General features: G+C 45.6%; 11 non-coding genes across 11 annotated transcripts; all 11 read right to left on the bottom strand.

The window, feature by feature from the left end:
- Positions 1–133: 133 nt before the first annotated feature.
- On the bottom strand, positions 134–206 carry trnaf-gaa (transfer RNA phenylalanine (anticodon GAA)). The gene has a single exon. It is a non-coding gene; the product is annotated as a tRNA-Phe (tRNA).
- A 111-nt stretch (positions 207–317) lies between these two features.
- Positions 318–389, bottom strand: trnad-guc (transfer RNA aspartic acid (anticodon GUC)). Its single transcript has one exon. It is a non-coding gene; the product is annotated as a tRNA-Asp (tRNA).
- Positions 390–2168: 1779 nt separating this feature from the next.
- On the bottom strand, positions 2169–2241 carry trnaf-gaa (transfer RNA phenylalanine (anticodon GAA)). The gene has a single exon. It is a non-coding gene; the product is annotated as a tRNA-Phe (tRNA).
- A 111-nt stretch (positions 2242–2352) lies between these two features.
- Positions 2353–2424, bottom strand: trnad-guc (transfer RNA aspartic acid (anticodon GUC)). The gene has a single exon. It is a non-coding gene; the product is annotated as a tRNA-Asp (tRNA).
- A 2391-nt stretch (positions 2425–4815) lies between these two features.
- On the bottom strand, positions 4816–4888 carry trnaf-gaa (transfer RNA phenylalanine (anticodon GAA)). Its single transcript has one exon. It is a non-coding gene; the product is annotated as a tRNA-Phe (tRNA).
- Positions 4889–4999: 111 nt separating this feature from the next.
- trnad-guc (transfer RNA aspartic acid (anticodon GUC)) lies at positions 5000–5071 on the bottom strand. Its single transcript has one exon. It is a non-coding gene; the product is annotated as a tRNA-Asp (tRNA).
- A 3636-nt stretch (positions 5072–8707) lies between these two features.
- Positions 8708–8779, bottom strand: trnad-guc (transfer RNA aspartic acid (anticodon GUC)). The gene has a single exon. It is a non-coding gene; the product is annotated as a tRNA-Asp (tRNA).
- A 2391-nt stretch (positions 8780–11170) lies between these two features.
- trnaf-gaa (transfer RNA phenylalanine (anticodon GAA)) lies at positions 11171–11243 on the bottom strand. Its single transcript has one exon. It is a non-coding gene; the product is annotated as a tRNA-Phe (tRNA).
- A 111-nt stretch (positions 11244–11354) lies between these two features.
- On the bottom strand, positions 11355–11426 carry trnad-guc (transfer RNA aspartic acid (anticodon GUC)). The gene has a single exon. It is a non-coding gene; the product is annotated as a tRNA-Asp (tRNA).
- Positions 11427–13205: 1779 nt separating this feature from the next.
- On the bottom strand, positions 13206–13278 carry trnaf-gaa (transfer RNA phenylalanine (anticodon GAA)). Its single transcript has one exon. It is a non-coding gene; the product is annotated as a tRNA-Phe (tRNA).
- Positions 13279–13389: 111 nt separating this feature from the next.
- Positions 13390–13461, bottom strand: trnad-guc (transfer RNA aspartic acid (anticodon GUC)). The gene has a single exon. It is a non-coding gene; the product is annotated as a tRNA-Asp (tRNA).
- Positions 13462–14344: the final 883 nt, after the last annotated feature.

Below are 14344 nucleotides of genomic sequence, written 5' to 3'. Positions count from 1 at the left end.
CACATGCTTGCTCCGTAAAACAACCTGAAATCACAGAATGGCACACATAGAGACTACCTTCCAAACCGTCTTAAGTACAAAAACAAAAGGTTAGGGGACTCTTGGCATCGTACGCAAGACAGAGGTGGTGTAATGCCGAAACCCGGGATCGAACCAGGGACCTTTAGATCTTCAGTCTAACGCTCTCCCAACTGAGCTATTTCGGCACAACAACCGATGACTTCTTCTGGCCATCATTTGCAAATGCAAGCCTCCTCAACCAAGCCGAAGACATATTGCAGGAAATTTCAACTGTCCGGGACAAAGGCAAAAAGACTCTCCCCGTCGGGGAATCGAACCCCGGTCTTCCGCGTGACAGGCGAAGATACTGTCCACTATACTAACGAGGACTGGAAAAGCACTGCTCGTTTGCAGTCACGCCAGAGTAGTCGCTGGACAAAGGCTGTGTGCCTTTGACTGAGCGGACCATTACTGGCTAAAGTTGCAATGGTCGTCGTTCAATTTCAGTTTTGAGTACCTGTTGAGGAGTTCCTTTCCTGTAATTGCATGCCCTCTTCTTGTTGCACGCGATATGGCAAACAGCATGTGCAAATTGGTCAAAGAAATCAAAAAGGGTTTTGCGAGACTACAGAAGATTGTTAAAAACCAATTTCTAAACAGCCTTTGTTTCTCCCATGAAAAACAGCTGCACTGAAGAAGCAGCCCTAGGATGTCAATTACCACAGCTTCAATCCCCTCTCCACGCTACACTGGCTTAGCATTGGACCGATCAGCCTCCACATATGAGCATGGTCCCCATTAAGCTGAGAAAGTACCTATTGTGCACTAGGATTTTGGAAAGCCCCTTAGAGTCGACCTTGCACGATAATGTGTCGCTTTGTGGTTAGATGCTACCCTCTGAAAGTAATACCCTACGTGGCTAAATTCTGTAGTGTAGTGGATATCACCTTGGCCTAACATGCATAAAGGTCCCTCGTTCGAAATCAGGGAGAAACCCTTTTGCTATCCATTATCATGTGCACAGTCAGTCTGGGTGGATTGCCTTGTAAAAGGGGTTGTCTCAGCTCTAACAATTAGAAAGGCAACACTTTTGGTTTTAGTACTACAAAGTTCGATAAAGATCCTTTCATCCCAAAACCCCTGAGGAGTAAACTTCCACGACCGTGGTATTCTTCTTGCTGGGAAGCTACGCTCTGAAGTAGCTCGTCAAAGTCGCCGATTTCTGTGGTGTAGCGGTTATCAAGTTCGCCTCACACGTGAAAGGTCCCTGGCCTGAAACCAGGCAGAAACACAATTGTTGTTATTTTAAGATGACATTCACACTCAAGCTGTGTCAGTGGGTTGACTAAGTTCTTACACATGCTTGCAATGGTCGTCGTTCAATTTCAGTTTTGAGTTACCTGTTGAGGAGTTCCTTTCCTGCAATTGCATGCCCTCTTCTTGGTGCACGCGATATGGCAAACAGCATGTGCAAATTGGTCAAAGAAATCGAAAAGGGTTATGCGAGACTACAGAAGAAAGTTAAGAACCAATTTCTAAACAGCCTCAGTTTGGACAAAGCCACCACATACTATTAATCGAAATAGAGACTTTCTCCAATGAAAAATAGCTGCACTTGCAGCAGCAGCCCTAGGATGTCAATTACAACAGGCGGAGATCCTGTCCACTATACTAACGAGGACTGGAACAGCACTGGCCCCGGCCATGCCCCTGGTGTACTTACGCTGTTCTGATGCCATTACTTTTAATCGCTCAAGGTTGGACAAAAATGCATCACTTGTCAAATTACGCCCCTACGTTCTCCGGCAATCTGCATTTGAAAAGGAACGTTACCTACGGGCCTGAATGTGAAAGCCTGCTTTTGCCTACGCTCTGAAGTAGCTCGTCAAAGTCGCCGGTATCTGTGGTGTAGCGGTTATCAAGTTTGCCTCACACGTGAAAGGTCCCTGGCCTGAAATCAGGCAGAAACACAATTGTTGTTATTTTAAGATGACATTTACACTCAAGCTGTGTCAGTGGGTTGACTAAGTTCTTACACATGCTTGCTTCGTAAAACAACCTGAAATCACAGAATGGTACACATAGAGACTACCTTCCAAACCGTCTTAAGTACAAAAACAAAAGGTTAGGGGACTCTTGGCATCGTACGCAAGACAGAGGTGGTGTAATGCCGAAGCCCGGGATCGAACCAGGGACCTTTAGATCTTCAGTCTAACGCTCTCCCAACTGAGCTATTTTGGCACAACACCCGATGACTTCTTCTGGCCATCATTTGGAAATGCAAGCCTCCTCAACCAAGCCGAAGACGTATTGCGGGAAATTTCAACTGTCCGGGACAAAGGCAAAAAGCCTCTCCCCGTCGGGGAATCGAACCCCGGTCTTCCGCGTGACAGGCGGAGATACTGTCCACTATACTAACGAGGACTGGAAAAGCACTGCTCGTTTGCAGTCACGCCAGAGTAGTCGCTGGACAAAGGCTGTGTGCCTTTGACTGAGCGGACCATTACTGGCTAAAGTTGCAATGGTCGTCGTTCAATTTCAGTTTTGAGTACCTGTTGAGGAGTTCCTTTCCTGCAATTGCATGCCCTCTTCTTGGTGCACGCGATATGGCAAACAGCATGTGCAAATTGGTCAAAGAAATCGAAAAGGGCAAGCAGCAAGTGCAAATTGGTCAAAGAAATCGAAAAGGGTTATGCGAGACTACAGAAGAAAGTTAAGAACCAATTTCTAAACAGCCTCAGTTTGGACAAAGCCACCACATACTATTAATGGAAATAGAGACTTTCTCCCATGAAAAATAGCTGCACTTGCAGCAGCAGCCCTAGAATGTCAATTACAAAAGGCGGAGATACTGTCCACTATACTAACGAGGACTGGAACAGCACTGCCCCCGGCCATGCCCCTGGTGTAGTTACGCCGTTCTGATGCCATTACTTTTACTCGCTCAAGGTTGGACAAAAATGAATCAATTGTCCAATTACGCTCCTACGTTCTCCGTCAATCTGCATTTGAAAAGGAACGTTACCTACGGGCCTGAATGTGAAAACTTGCTTTTGCCTGTTAGATCTTTTGCAGTCACTCCAGAGTAGTCGCCGAAAAAAGGCTGTGTCTTTGACAGAGCGGACGATTACTGGCTAAAGTTGCAATGGTCGTTATTCAATTTCAGTTTTGAGTATCTGTTGACTACAATTGCGCGCCCTCTTCTTGTTGGACGCGATATGGCAAACAGCATGTGCAAATTGGTCAAAGAAATCAAAAAGGGTTTTGCGAGACTACAGAAGATTGTTAAGAACCAATTTCTAAACAGCCTTTGTTTCTCCCATGAAAAACAGCTGCACTGAAGCAGCACCCCTAGGATGTCAATTACCACAGCTTCAATCCCCTCTCCACGCTACACTGGCTTAGCATTGGACCGATCAGCCTCCACATATGAGCATGGTCCCCATTAAGCTGAGAAAGTACCTATTGTGCACTAGGATTTTGGAAAGCCCCTTAGAGTCGACCTTGCACGATAATGTGTCGCTTTGTGGTTAGATGCTACCCTCTGAAAGTAATACCCTACGTGGCTAAATTCTGTAGTGTAGTGGATATCACCTTGGCCTAACATGCATAAAGGTCCCTCGTTCGAAATCAGGCAGAAACCCTTTTGCTATCCATTATCATGTGCACAGTCAGTCTGGGTGGATTGCCTTGTAAAAGGGGTTGTCTCAGCTCTAACAATTAGAAAGGCAACACTTTTGGTTTTAGTACTACAAAGTTCGATAAAGATCCTTTCATCCCAAAACCCCTGAGGAGTAAACTTCCACGACCGTGGTATTCTTCTTGCTGGGAAGCTACGCTCTGAAGTAGCTCGTCAAAGTCGCCGATTTCTGTGGTGTAGCGGTTATCAAGTTCGCCTCACACGTGAAAGGTCCCTGGCCTGAAACCAGGCAGAAACACAATTGTTGTTATTTTAAGATGACATTCACACTCAAGCTGTGTCAGTGGGTTGACTAAGTACTTACACATGCTTGCAATGGTCGTCGTTCAATTTCAGTTTTGAGTTACCTGTTGAGGAGTTCCTTTCCTGCAATTGCATGCCCTCTTCTTGGTGCACGCGATATGGCAAACAGCATGTGCAAATTGGTCAAAGAAATCGAAAAGGGTTATGTGAGACTACAGAAGAAAGTTAAGAACCAATTTCTAAACAGCCTCAGTTTGGACAAAGCCACCACATACTATTAATCGAAATAGAGACTTTCTCCAATGAAAAATAGCTGCACTTGCAGCAGCAGCCCTAGGATGTCAATTACAACAGGCGGAGATCCTGTCCACTATACTAACGAGGACTGGAACAGCACTGGCCCCGGCCATGCCCCTGGTGTACTTACGCTGTTCTGATGCCATTACTTTTAATCGCTCAAGGTTGGACAAAAATGCATCACTTGTCAAATTACGCCCCTACGTTCTCCGGCAATCTGCATTTGAAAAGGAACGTTACCTACGGGCCTGAATGTGAAAGCCTGCTTTTGCCTACGCTCTGAAGTAGCTCGTCAAAGTCGCCGGTATCTGTGGTGTAGCGGTTATCAAGTTTGCCTCACACGTGAAAGGTCCCTGGCCTGAAATCAGGCAGAAACACAATTGTTGTTATTTTAAGATGACATTTACACTCAAGCTGTGTCAGTGGGTTGACTAAGTTCTTACACATGCTTGCTCCGTAAAACAACCTGAAATCACAGAATGGCACACATAGAGACTACCTTCCAAACCGTCTTAAGTACAAAAACAAAAGGTTAGGGGACTCTTGGCATCGTACGCAAGACAGAGGTGGTGTAATGCCGAAGCCCGGGATCGAACCAGGGACCTTTAGATCTTCAGTCTAACGCTCTCCCAACTGAGCTATTTTGGCACAACACCCGATGACTTCTTCTGGCCATCATTTGGAAATGCAAGCCTCCTCAACCAAGCCGAAGACGTATTGCGGGAAATTTCAACTGTCCGGGACAAAGGCAAAAAGACTCTCCCCGTCGGGGAATCGAACCCCGGTCTTCCGCGTGACAGGCGGAGATACTGTCCACTATACTAACGAGGACTGGAAAAGCACTGCTCGTTTGCAGTCACGCCAGAGTAGTCGCTGGACAAAGGCTGTGTGCCTTTGACTGAGCGGACCATTACTGGCTAAAGTTGCAATGGTCGTCGTTCAATTTCAGTTTTGAGTACCTGTTGAGGAGTTCCTTTCCTGCAATTGCATGCCCTCTTCTTGGTGCACGCGATATGGCAAACAGCATGTGCAAATTGGTCAAAGAAATCGAAAAGGGCAAGCAGCAAGTGCAAATTGGTCAAAGAAATCGAAAAGGGTTATGCGAGACTACAGAAGAAAGTTAAGAACCAATTTGTAAACAGCCTCAGTTTGGACAAAGCCACCACATACTATTAATGGAAATAGAGACTTTCTCCCATGAAAAATAGCTGCACGTGCAGCAGCAGCCCTAGGATGTCAATTACAACAGGCGGAGATACTGTCCACTATACTAACGAGGACTGGAACAGCACTGCCCCCGGCCATGCCCCTGGTGTAGTTACGCCGTTCTGATGCCATTACTTTTACTCGCTCAAGGTTGGACAAAAATGAATCAATTGTCAAATTACGCTCCTACGTTCTCCGTCAATCTGCATTTGAAAAGGAACGTTACCTACGGGCCTGAATGTGAAAACCTGCTTTTGCCTGTTAGATCTTTTGCAGTCACTCCAGAGTAGTCGCCGAAAAAAGGCTGTGTCTTTGACAGAGCGGACGATTACTGGCTAAAGTTGCAATGGTCGTTATTCAATTTCAGTTTTGAGTATCTGTTGACTACAATTGCGCGCCCTCTTCTTGTTGGACGCGATATGGCAAACAGCATGTGCAAATTGGTCAAAGAAATCGAAAAGGGCAAGCAGCAAGTGCAAATTGGTCAAAGAAATCGAAAAGGGTTATGCGAGACTACAGAAGAAAGTTAAGAACCAATTTCTAAACAGCCTCAGTTTGGACAAAGCCACCACATACTATTAATCGAAATAGAGACTTTCTCCAATGAAAAATAGCTGCACTTGCAGCAGCAGCCCTAGGATGTCAATTACAACAGGCGGAGATCCTGTCCACTATACTAACGAGGACTGGAACATCACTGCTCGTTTGCAGTCACGCCAGAGTAGTCGCTGGACAAAGGCTGTGTGCCTTTGACTGAGCGGACCATTACTGGCTAAAGTTGCAATGGTCGTCGTTCAATTTCAGTTTTGAGTACCTGTTGAGGAGTTCCTTTCCTGCAATTGCATGCCCTCTTCTTGGTGCACGCGATATGGCAAACAGCATGTGCAAATTGGTCAAAGAAATCGAAAAGGGCAAGCAGCAAGTGCAAATTGGTCAAAGAAATCGAAAAGGGTTATGCGAGACTACAGAAGAAAGTTAAGAACCAATTTCTAAACAGCCTCAGTTTGGACAAAGCCACCACATACTATTAATCGAAATAGAGACTTTCTCCAATGAAAAATAGCTGCACTTGCAGCAGCAGCCCTAGGATGTCAATTACAACAGGCGGAGATCCTGTCCACTATACTAACGAGGACTGGAACAGCACTGCCCCCGGCCATGCCCCTGGTGTAGTTACGCCGTTCTGATGCCATTACTTTTACTCGCTCAAGGTTGGACAAAAATGAATCAATTGTCAAATTACGGTCCTACGTTCTCCGTCAATCTGCATTTGAAAAGGAACGTTACCTACGGGCCTGAATGTGAAAACCTGCTTTTGCCTGTTAGATCTTTTGCAGTCACTCCAGAGTAGTCGCCGAAAAAAGGCTGTGTCTTTGACAGAGCGGACGATTACTGGTTAAAGTTGCAATGGTCGTTATTCAATTTCAGTTTTGAGTATCTGTTGACTACAATTGCGCGCCCTCTTCTTGTTGGACGCGATATGGCAAACAGCATGTGCAAATTGGTCAAAGAAATCAAAAAGGGTTTTGCGAGACTACAGAAGATTGTTAAGAACCAATTTCTAAACAGCCTTTGTTTCTCCCATGAAAAACAGCTGCACTGAAGAAGCAGCCCTAGGATGTCAATTACCACAGCTTCAATCCCCTCTCCACGCTACACTGGCTTAGCATTGGACCGATCAGCCTCCACATATGAGCATGGTCCCCATTAAGCTGAGAAAGTACCTATTGTGCACTAGGATTTTGGAAAGCCCCTTAGAGTCGACCTTGCACGATAATGTGTCGCTTTGTGCTTAGATGCTACCCTCTGAAAGTAATACCCTACGTGGCTAAATTCTGTAGTGTAGTGGATATCACCTTGGCCTAACATGCATAAAGGTCACTCGTTCGAAATCAGGCAGAAACCCTTTTGCTATCCTTTATCATGTGCACAGTCAGTCTGGGTGGATTGCCTTGTAAAAGGGGTTGTCTCAGCTCTAACAATTAGAAAGGCAACACTTTTGGTTTTAGTATTACAAAGTTCGATAAAGATCCTTTCATCCCAAAACCCCTGAGGAGTAAACTTCCACGACCGTGGTATTCTTCTTGCTGGGAAGCTACGCTCTGAAGTAGCTCGTCAAAGTCGCCGATTTCTGTGGTGTAGCGGTTATCAAGTTCGCCTCACACGTGAAAGGTCCCTGGCCTGAAACCAGGCAGAAACACAATTGTTGTTATTTTAAGATGACATTCACACTCAAGCTGTGTCAGTGGGTTGACTAAGTTCTTACACATGCTTGCAATGGTCGTCGTTCAATTTCAGTTTTGAGTTACCTGTTGAGGAGTTCCTTTCCTGCAATTGCATGCCCTCTTCTTGGTGCACGCGATATGGCAAACAGCATGTGCAAATTGGTCAAAGAAATCGAAAAGGGTTATGCGAGACTACAGAAGAAAGTTAAGAACCAATTTCTAAACAGCCTCAGTTTGGACAAAGCCACCACATACTATTAATCGAAATAGAGACTTTCTCCAATGAAAAATAGCTGCACTTGCAGCAGCAGCCCTAGGATGTCAATTACAACAGGCGGAGATCCTGTCCACTATACTAACGAGGACTGGAACAGCACTGGCCCCGGCCATGCCCCTGGTGTAGTTACGCTGTTCTGATGCCATTACTTTTAATCGCTCAAGGTTGGACAAAAATGCATCACTTGTCAAATTACGCCCCTACGTTCTCCAGCAATCTGCATTTGAAAAGGAACGTTACCTACGGGCCTGAATGTGAAAGCCTGCTTTTGCCTACGCTCTGAAGTAGCTCGTCAAAGTCGCCGGTATCTGTGGTGTAGCGGTTATCAAGTTCGCCTCACACGTGAAAGGTCCCTGGCCTGAAATCAGGCAGAAACACAATTGTTGTTATTTTAAGATGACATTTACTCTCAAGCTGTGTCAGTGGGTTGACTAAGTTCTTACACATGCTTGCTCCGTAAAACAACCTGAAATCACAGAATGGCACACATAGAGACTACCTTCCAAACCGTCTTAAGTACAAAAACAAAAGGTTACGGGACTCTTGGCATCGTACGCAAGACAGAGGTGGTGTAATGCCGAAACCCGGGATCAAACCAGGGGACCTTTAGATCTTCAGTCTAACGCTCTCCCAACTGAGCTTTTACGGCACAACAACCGATGACTTCTTTTGGCCATCATTTGCAAATGCAAGCCTCCTCAACCAAGCCGAAGACGTATTGCGGGAAATTTCAACTGTCCGGGACAAAGCAAAAAGACTCTCCCCGTCAGGGAATCGAACCCCGGTCTTCCGCGTGACAGGCGGAGATACTGTCCACTATACTAACGAGGACTGGAAAAGCACTGCTCGTTTGCAGTCACGCCAGAGTAGTCGCTGGACAAAGGCTGTGTGCCTTTGACTGAGCGGACCATTACTGGCTAAAGTTGCAATGGTCGTCGTTCAATTTCAGTTGTGAGTACCTGTTGAGGAGTTCCTTTCCTGCAATTGCATGCCCTCTTCTTGGTGCACGCGATATGGCAAACAGGATGTGCAAATTGGTCAAAGAAATCGAAAAGGGCAAGCAGCAAGTGCAAATTGGTCAAAGAAATCGAAAAGGATTATGCGAGACTACAGAAGAAAGTTAAGAACCAATTTCTAAACAGCCTCAGTTTGGACAAAGCCACCACATACTATTAATCGAAATAGAGACTTTCTCCCATGAAAAATAGCTGCACTTGCAGTAGCAGCCCTAGGATGTCAATTACAACAGGCGGAGATACTGTCCACTATACTAACGAAGACTGGAACAGCACTGCCCCCGGCCATGCCCCTGGTGTAGTTACGCCGTTCTGATGCCATTACTTTTACTCGCTCAAGGTTGGACAAAAATGAATCAATTGTCAAATTACGCTCCTACGTTCTCCGTCAATCTGCATTTGAAAAGGAACGTTACCTACGGGCCTGAATGTGAAAACCTGCTTTTGCCTGTTAGATCTTTTGCAGTCACTCCAGAGTAGTCGCCGAAAAAAGGCTGTGTCTTTGACAGAGCGGACGATTACTGGTTAAAGTTGCAATGGTCGTTATTCAATTTCAGTTTTGAGTATCTGTTGACTACAATTGCGCGCCCTCTTCTTGTTGGACGCGATATGGCAAACAGCATGTGCAAATTCGTCAAAGAAATCAAAAAGGGTTTTGCGAGACTACAGAAGATTGTTAAGAACCAATTTCTAAACAGCCTTTGTTTCTCCCATGAAAAACAGCTGCACTGAAGAAGCAGCCCTAGGATGTCAATTACCACAGCTTCAATCCCCTCTCCACGCTACACTGGCTTAGCATTGGACCGATCAGCCTCCACATATGAGCATGGTCCCCATTAAGCTGAGAAAGTACCTATTGTGCACTAGGATTTTGGAAAGCCCCTTAGAGTCGACCTTGCACGATAATGTGTCGCTTTGTGCTTAGATGCTACCCTCTGAAAGTAATACCCTACGTGGCTAAATTCTGTAGTGTAGTGGATATCACCTTGGCCTAACATGCATAAAGGTCACTCGTTCGAAATCAGGCAGAAACCCTTTTGCTATCCTTTATCATGTGCACAGTCAGTCTGGGTGGATTGCCTTGTAAAAGGGGTTGTCTCAGCTCTAACAATTAGAAAGGCAACACTTTTGGTTTTAGTACTACAAAGTTCGATAAAGATCCTTTCATCCCAAAACCCCTGAGGAGTAAACTTCCACGACCGTGGTATTCTTCTTGCTGGGAAGCTACGCTCTGAAGTAGCTCGTCAAAGTCGCCGATTTCTGTGGTGTAGCGGTTATCAAGTTCGCCTCACACGTGAAAGGTCCCTGGCCTGAAACCAGGCAGAAACACAATTGTTGTTATTTTAAGATGACATTCACACTCAAGCTGTGTCAGTGAGTTGACTAAGTTCTTACACATGCTTGCAATGGTCGTCGTTCAATTTCAGTTTTGAGTTACCTGTTGAGGAGTTCCTTTCCTGCAATTGCATGCCCTTTTCTTGGTACACGCGATATGGCAAACAGCATGTGCAAATTGGTCAAAGAAATCGAAAAGGGTTGTGCGAGACTACAGAAGAAAGTTAAGAACCAATTTCTAAACAGCCTCAGTTTGGACAAAGCCACCACATACTATTAATCGAAATAGAGACTTTCTCCAATGAATAATAGCTGCATTTGCAGCAGCAGCCCTAGGATGTCAATTACAACAGGCGGAGATACTGTCCACTATACTAACGAGGACTGGAACAGCACTGGCCCCGGCCATGCCCCTGGTGTAGTTACACTGTTCTGATGCCATTACTTTTAATCGCTCAAGGTTGGACAAAAATGCATCACTTGTCAAATTACGCCCCTACGTTCTCCGGCAATCTGCATTTGAAAAGGAACGTTACCTACGGGCCTGAATGTGAAAGCCTGCTTTTGCCTACGCTCTGAAGTAGCTCGTCAAAGTCGCCGGTATCTGTGGTGTAGCGGTTATCAAGTTCGCCTCACACGTGAAAGGTCCCTGGCCTGAAATCAGGCAGAAACACAATTGTTGTTATTTTAAGATGACATTTACACTCAAGCTGTGTCAGTGGGTTGACTAAGTTCTTACACATGCTTGCTCCGTAAAACAACCTGAAATCACAGAATGGCACACATAGAGACTACCTTCCAAACCGTCTTAAGTACAAAAACAAAAGGTTAGGGGACTCTTGGCATCGTACGCAAGACAGAGGTGGTGTAATGGCGAAACCCGGGATCGAACCAGGGACCTTTAGATCTTCAGTCTAACGCTCTCCCAACTGAGCTATTTCGGCACAACAACCGATGACTTCTTCTGGCCATCATTTGCAAATGCAAGCCTCCTCAACCAAGCCGAAGACATATTGCAGGAAATTTCAACTGTCCGGGACAAAGGCAAAAAGACTCTCCCCGTCGGGGAATCGAACCCCGGTCTTCCGCGTGACAGGCGGAGATACTGTCCACTATACTAACGAGGACTGGAAAAGCACTGCTCGTTTGCAGTCACGCCAGAGTAGTCGCTGGACAAAGGCTGTGTGCCTTTGACTGAGCGGACCATTACTGGCTAAAGTTGCAATGGTCGTCGTTCAATTTCAGTTTTGAGTACCTGTTGAGGAGTTCCTTTCCTGCAATTGCATGCCCTCTTCTTGTTGCACGCGATATGGCAAACAGCATGTGCAAATTGGTCAAAGAAATCAAAAAGGGTTTTGCGAGACTACAGAAGATTGTTAAAAACCAATTTCTAAACAGCCTTTGTTTCTCCCATGAAAAACAGCTGCACTGAAGAAGCAGCCCTAGGATGTCAATTACCACAGCTTCAATCCCCTCTCCACGCTACACTGGCTTAGCATTGGACCGATCAGCCTCCACATATGAGCATGGTCCCCATTAAGCTGAGAAAGTACCTATTGTGCACTAGGATTTTGGAAAGCCCCTTAGAGTCGACCTTGCACGATAATGTGTCGCTTTGTGGTTAGATGCTACCCTCTGAAAGTAATACCCTACGTGGCTAAATTCTGTAGTGTAGTGGATATCACCTTGGCCTAACATGCATAAAGGTCCCTCGTTCGAAATCAGGGAGAAACCCTTTTGCTATCCATTATCATGTGCACAGTCAGTCTGGGTGGATTGCCTTGTAAAAGGGGTTGTCTCAGCTCTAACAATTAGAAAGGCAACACTTTTGGTTTTAGTACTACAAAGTTCGATAAAGATCCTTTCATCCCAAAACCCCTGAGGAGTAAACTTCCACGACCGTGGTATTCTTCTTGCTGGGAAGCTACGCTCTGAAGTAGCTCGTCAAAGTCGCCGATTTCTGTGGTGTAGCGGTTATCAAGTTCGCCTCACACGTGAAAGGTCCCTGGCCTGAAACCAGGCAGAAACACAATTGTTGTTATTTTAAGATGACATTCACACTCAAGCTGTGTCAGTGGGTTGACTAAGTTCTTACACATGCTTGCAATGGTCGTCGTTCAATTTCAGTTTTGAGTTACCTGTTGAGGAGTTCCTTTCCTGCAATTGCATGCCCTCTTCTTGGTGCACGCGATATGGCAAACAGCATGTGCAAATTGGTCAAAGAAATCGAAAAGGGTTATGCGAGACTACAGAAGAAAGTTAAGAACCAATTTCTAAACAGCCTCAGTTTGGACAAAGCCACCACATACTATTAATCGAAATAGAGACTTTCTCCAATGAAAAATAGCTGCACTTGCAGCAGCAGCCCTAGGATGTCAATTACAACAGGCGGAGATCCTGTCCACTATACTAACGAGGACTGGAACAGCACTGGCCCCGGCCATGCCCCTGGTGTACTTACGCTGTTCTGATGCCATTACTTTTAATCGCTCAAGGTTGGACAAAAATGCATCACTTGTCAAATTACGCCCCTACGTTCTCCGGCAATCTGCATTTGAAAAGGAACGTTACCTACGGGCCTGAATGTGAAAGCCTGCTTTTGCCTACGCTCTGAAGTAGCTCGTCAAAGTCGCCGGTATCTGTGGTGTAGCGGTTATCAAGTTTGCCTCACACGTGAAAGGTCCCTGGCCTGAAATCAGGCAGAAACACAATTGTTGTTATTTTAAGATGACATTTACACTCAAGCTGTGTCAGTGGGTTGACTAAGTTCTTACACATGCTTGCTTCGTAAAACAACCTGAAATCACAGAATGGTACACATAGAGACTACCTTCCAAACCGTCTTAAGTACAAAAACAAAAGGTTAGGGGACTCTTGGCATCGTACGCAAGACAGAGGTGGTGTAATGCCGAAGCCCGGGATCGAACCAGGGACCTTTAGATCTTCAGTCTAACGCTCTCCCAACTGAGCTATTTTGGCACAACACCCGATGACTTCTTCTGGCCATCATTTGGAAATGCGAGCCTCCTCAACCAAGCCGAAGACGTATTGCGGGAAATTTCAACTGTCCGGGACAAAGGCAAAAAGACTCTCCCCGTCGGGGAATCGAACCCCGGTCTTCCGCGTGACAGGCGGAGATACTGTCCACTATACTAACGAGGACTGGAAAAGCACTGCTCGTTTCCAGTCACGCCAGAGTAGTCGCTGGACAAAGGCTGTGTGCCTTTGACTGAGCGGACCATTACTGGCTAAAGTTGCAATGGTCGTCGTTCAATTTCAGTTTTGAGTACCTGTTGAGGAGTTCCTTTCCTGCAATTGCATGCCCTCTTCTTGGTGCACGCGATATGGCAAACAGCATGTGCAAATTGGTCAAAGAAATCGAAAAGGGCAAGCAGCAAGTGCAAATTGGTCAAAGAAATCGAAAAGGGTTATGCGAGACTACAGAAGAAAGTTAAGAACCAATTTCTAAACAGCCTCAGTTTGGACAAAGCCACCACATACTATTAATGGAAATAGAGACTTTCTCCCATGAAAAATAGCTGCACTTGCAGCAGCAGCCCTAGGATGTCAATTACAAAAGGCGGAGATACTGTCCACTATACTAACGAGGACTGGAACAGCACTGCCCCCGGCCATGCCCCTGGTGTAGTTACGCCGTTCTGATGCCATTACTTTTACTCGCTCAAGGTTGGACAAAAATGAATCAATTGTCCAATTACGCTCCTACGTTCTCCGTCAATCTGCATTTGAAAAGGAACGTTACCTACGGGCCTGAATGTGAAAACTTGCTTTTGCCTGTTAGATCTTTTGCAGTCACTCCAGAGTAGTCGCCGAAAAAAGGCTGTGTCTTTGACAGAGCGGACGATTACTGGCTAAAGTTGCAATGGTCGTTATTCAATTTCAGTTTTGAGTATCTGTTGACTACAATTGCGCGCCCTCTTCTTGTTGGACGCGATATGGCAAACAGCATGTGCAAATTGGTCAAAGAAATCAAAAAGGGTTTTGCGAGACTACAGAAGATTGTTAAGAACCAATTTCTAAACAG

Source organism: Channa argus, unplaced genomic scaffold, assembly GCF_033026475.1.
Source record: "Channa argus isolate prfri unplaced genomic scaffold, Channa argus male v1.0 Contig076, whole genome shotgun sequence".
NCBI classification, from domain to species: domain Eukaryota; kingdom Metazoa; phylum Chordata; class Actinopteri; order Anabantiformes; family Channidae; genus Channa; species Channa argus.
The sequence above is the reverse complement of the archived record's forward strand: the minus strand, read 5'-3'. Positions and strand labels throughout refer to the sequence as shown.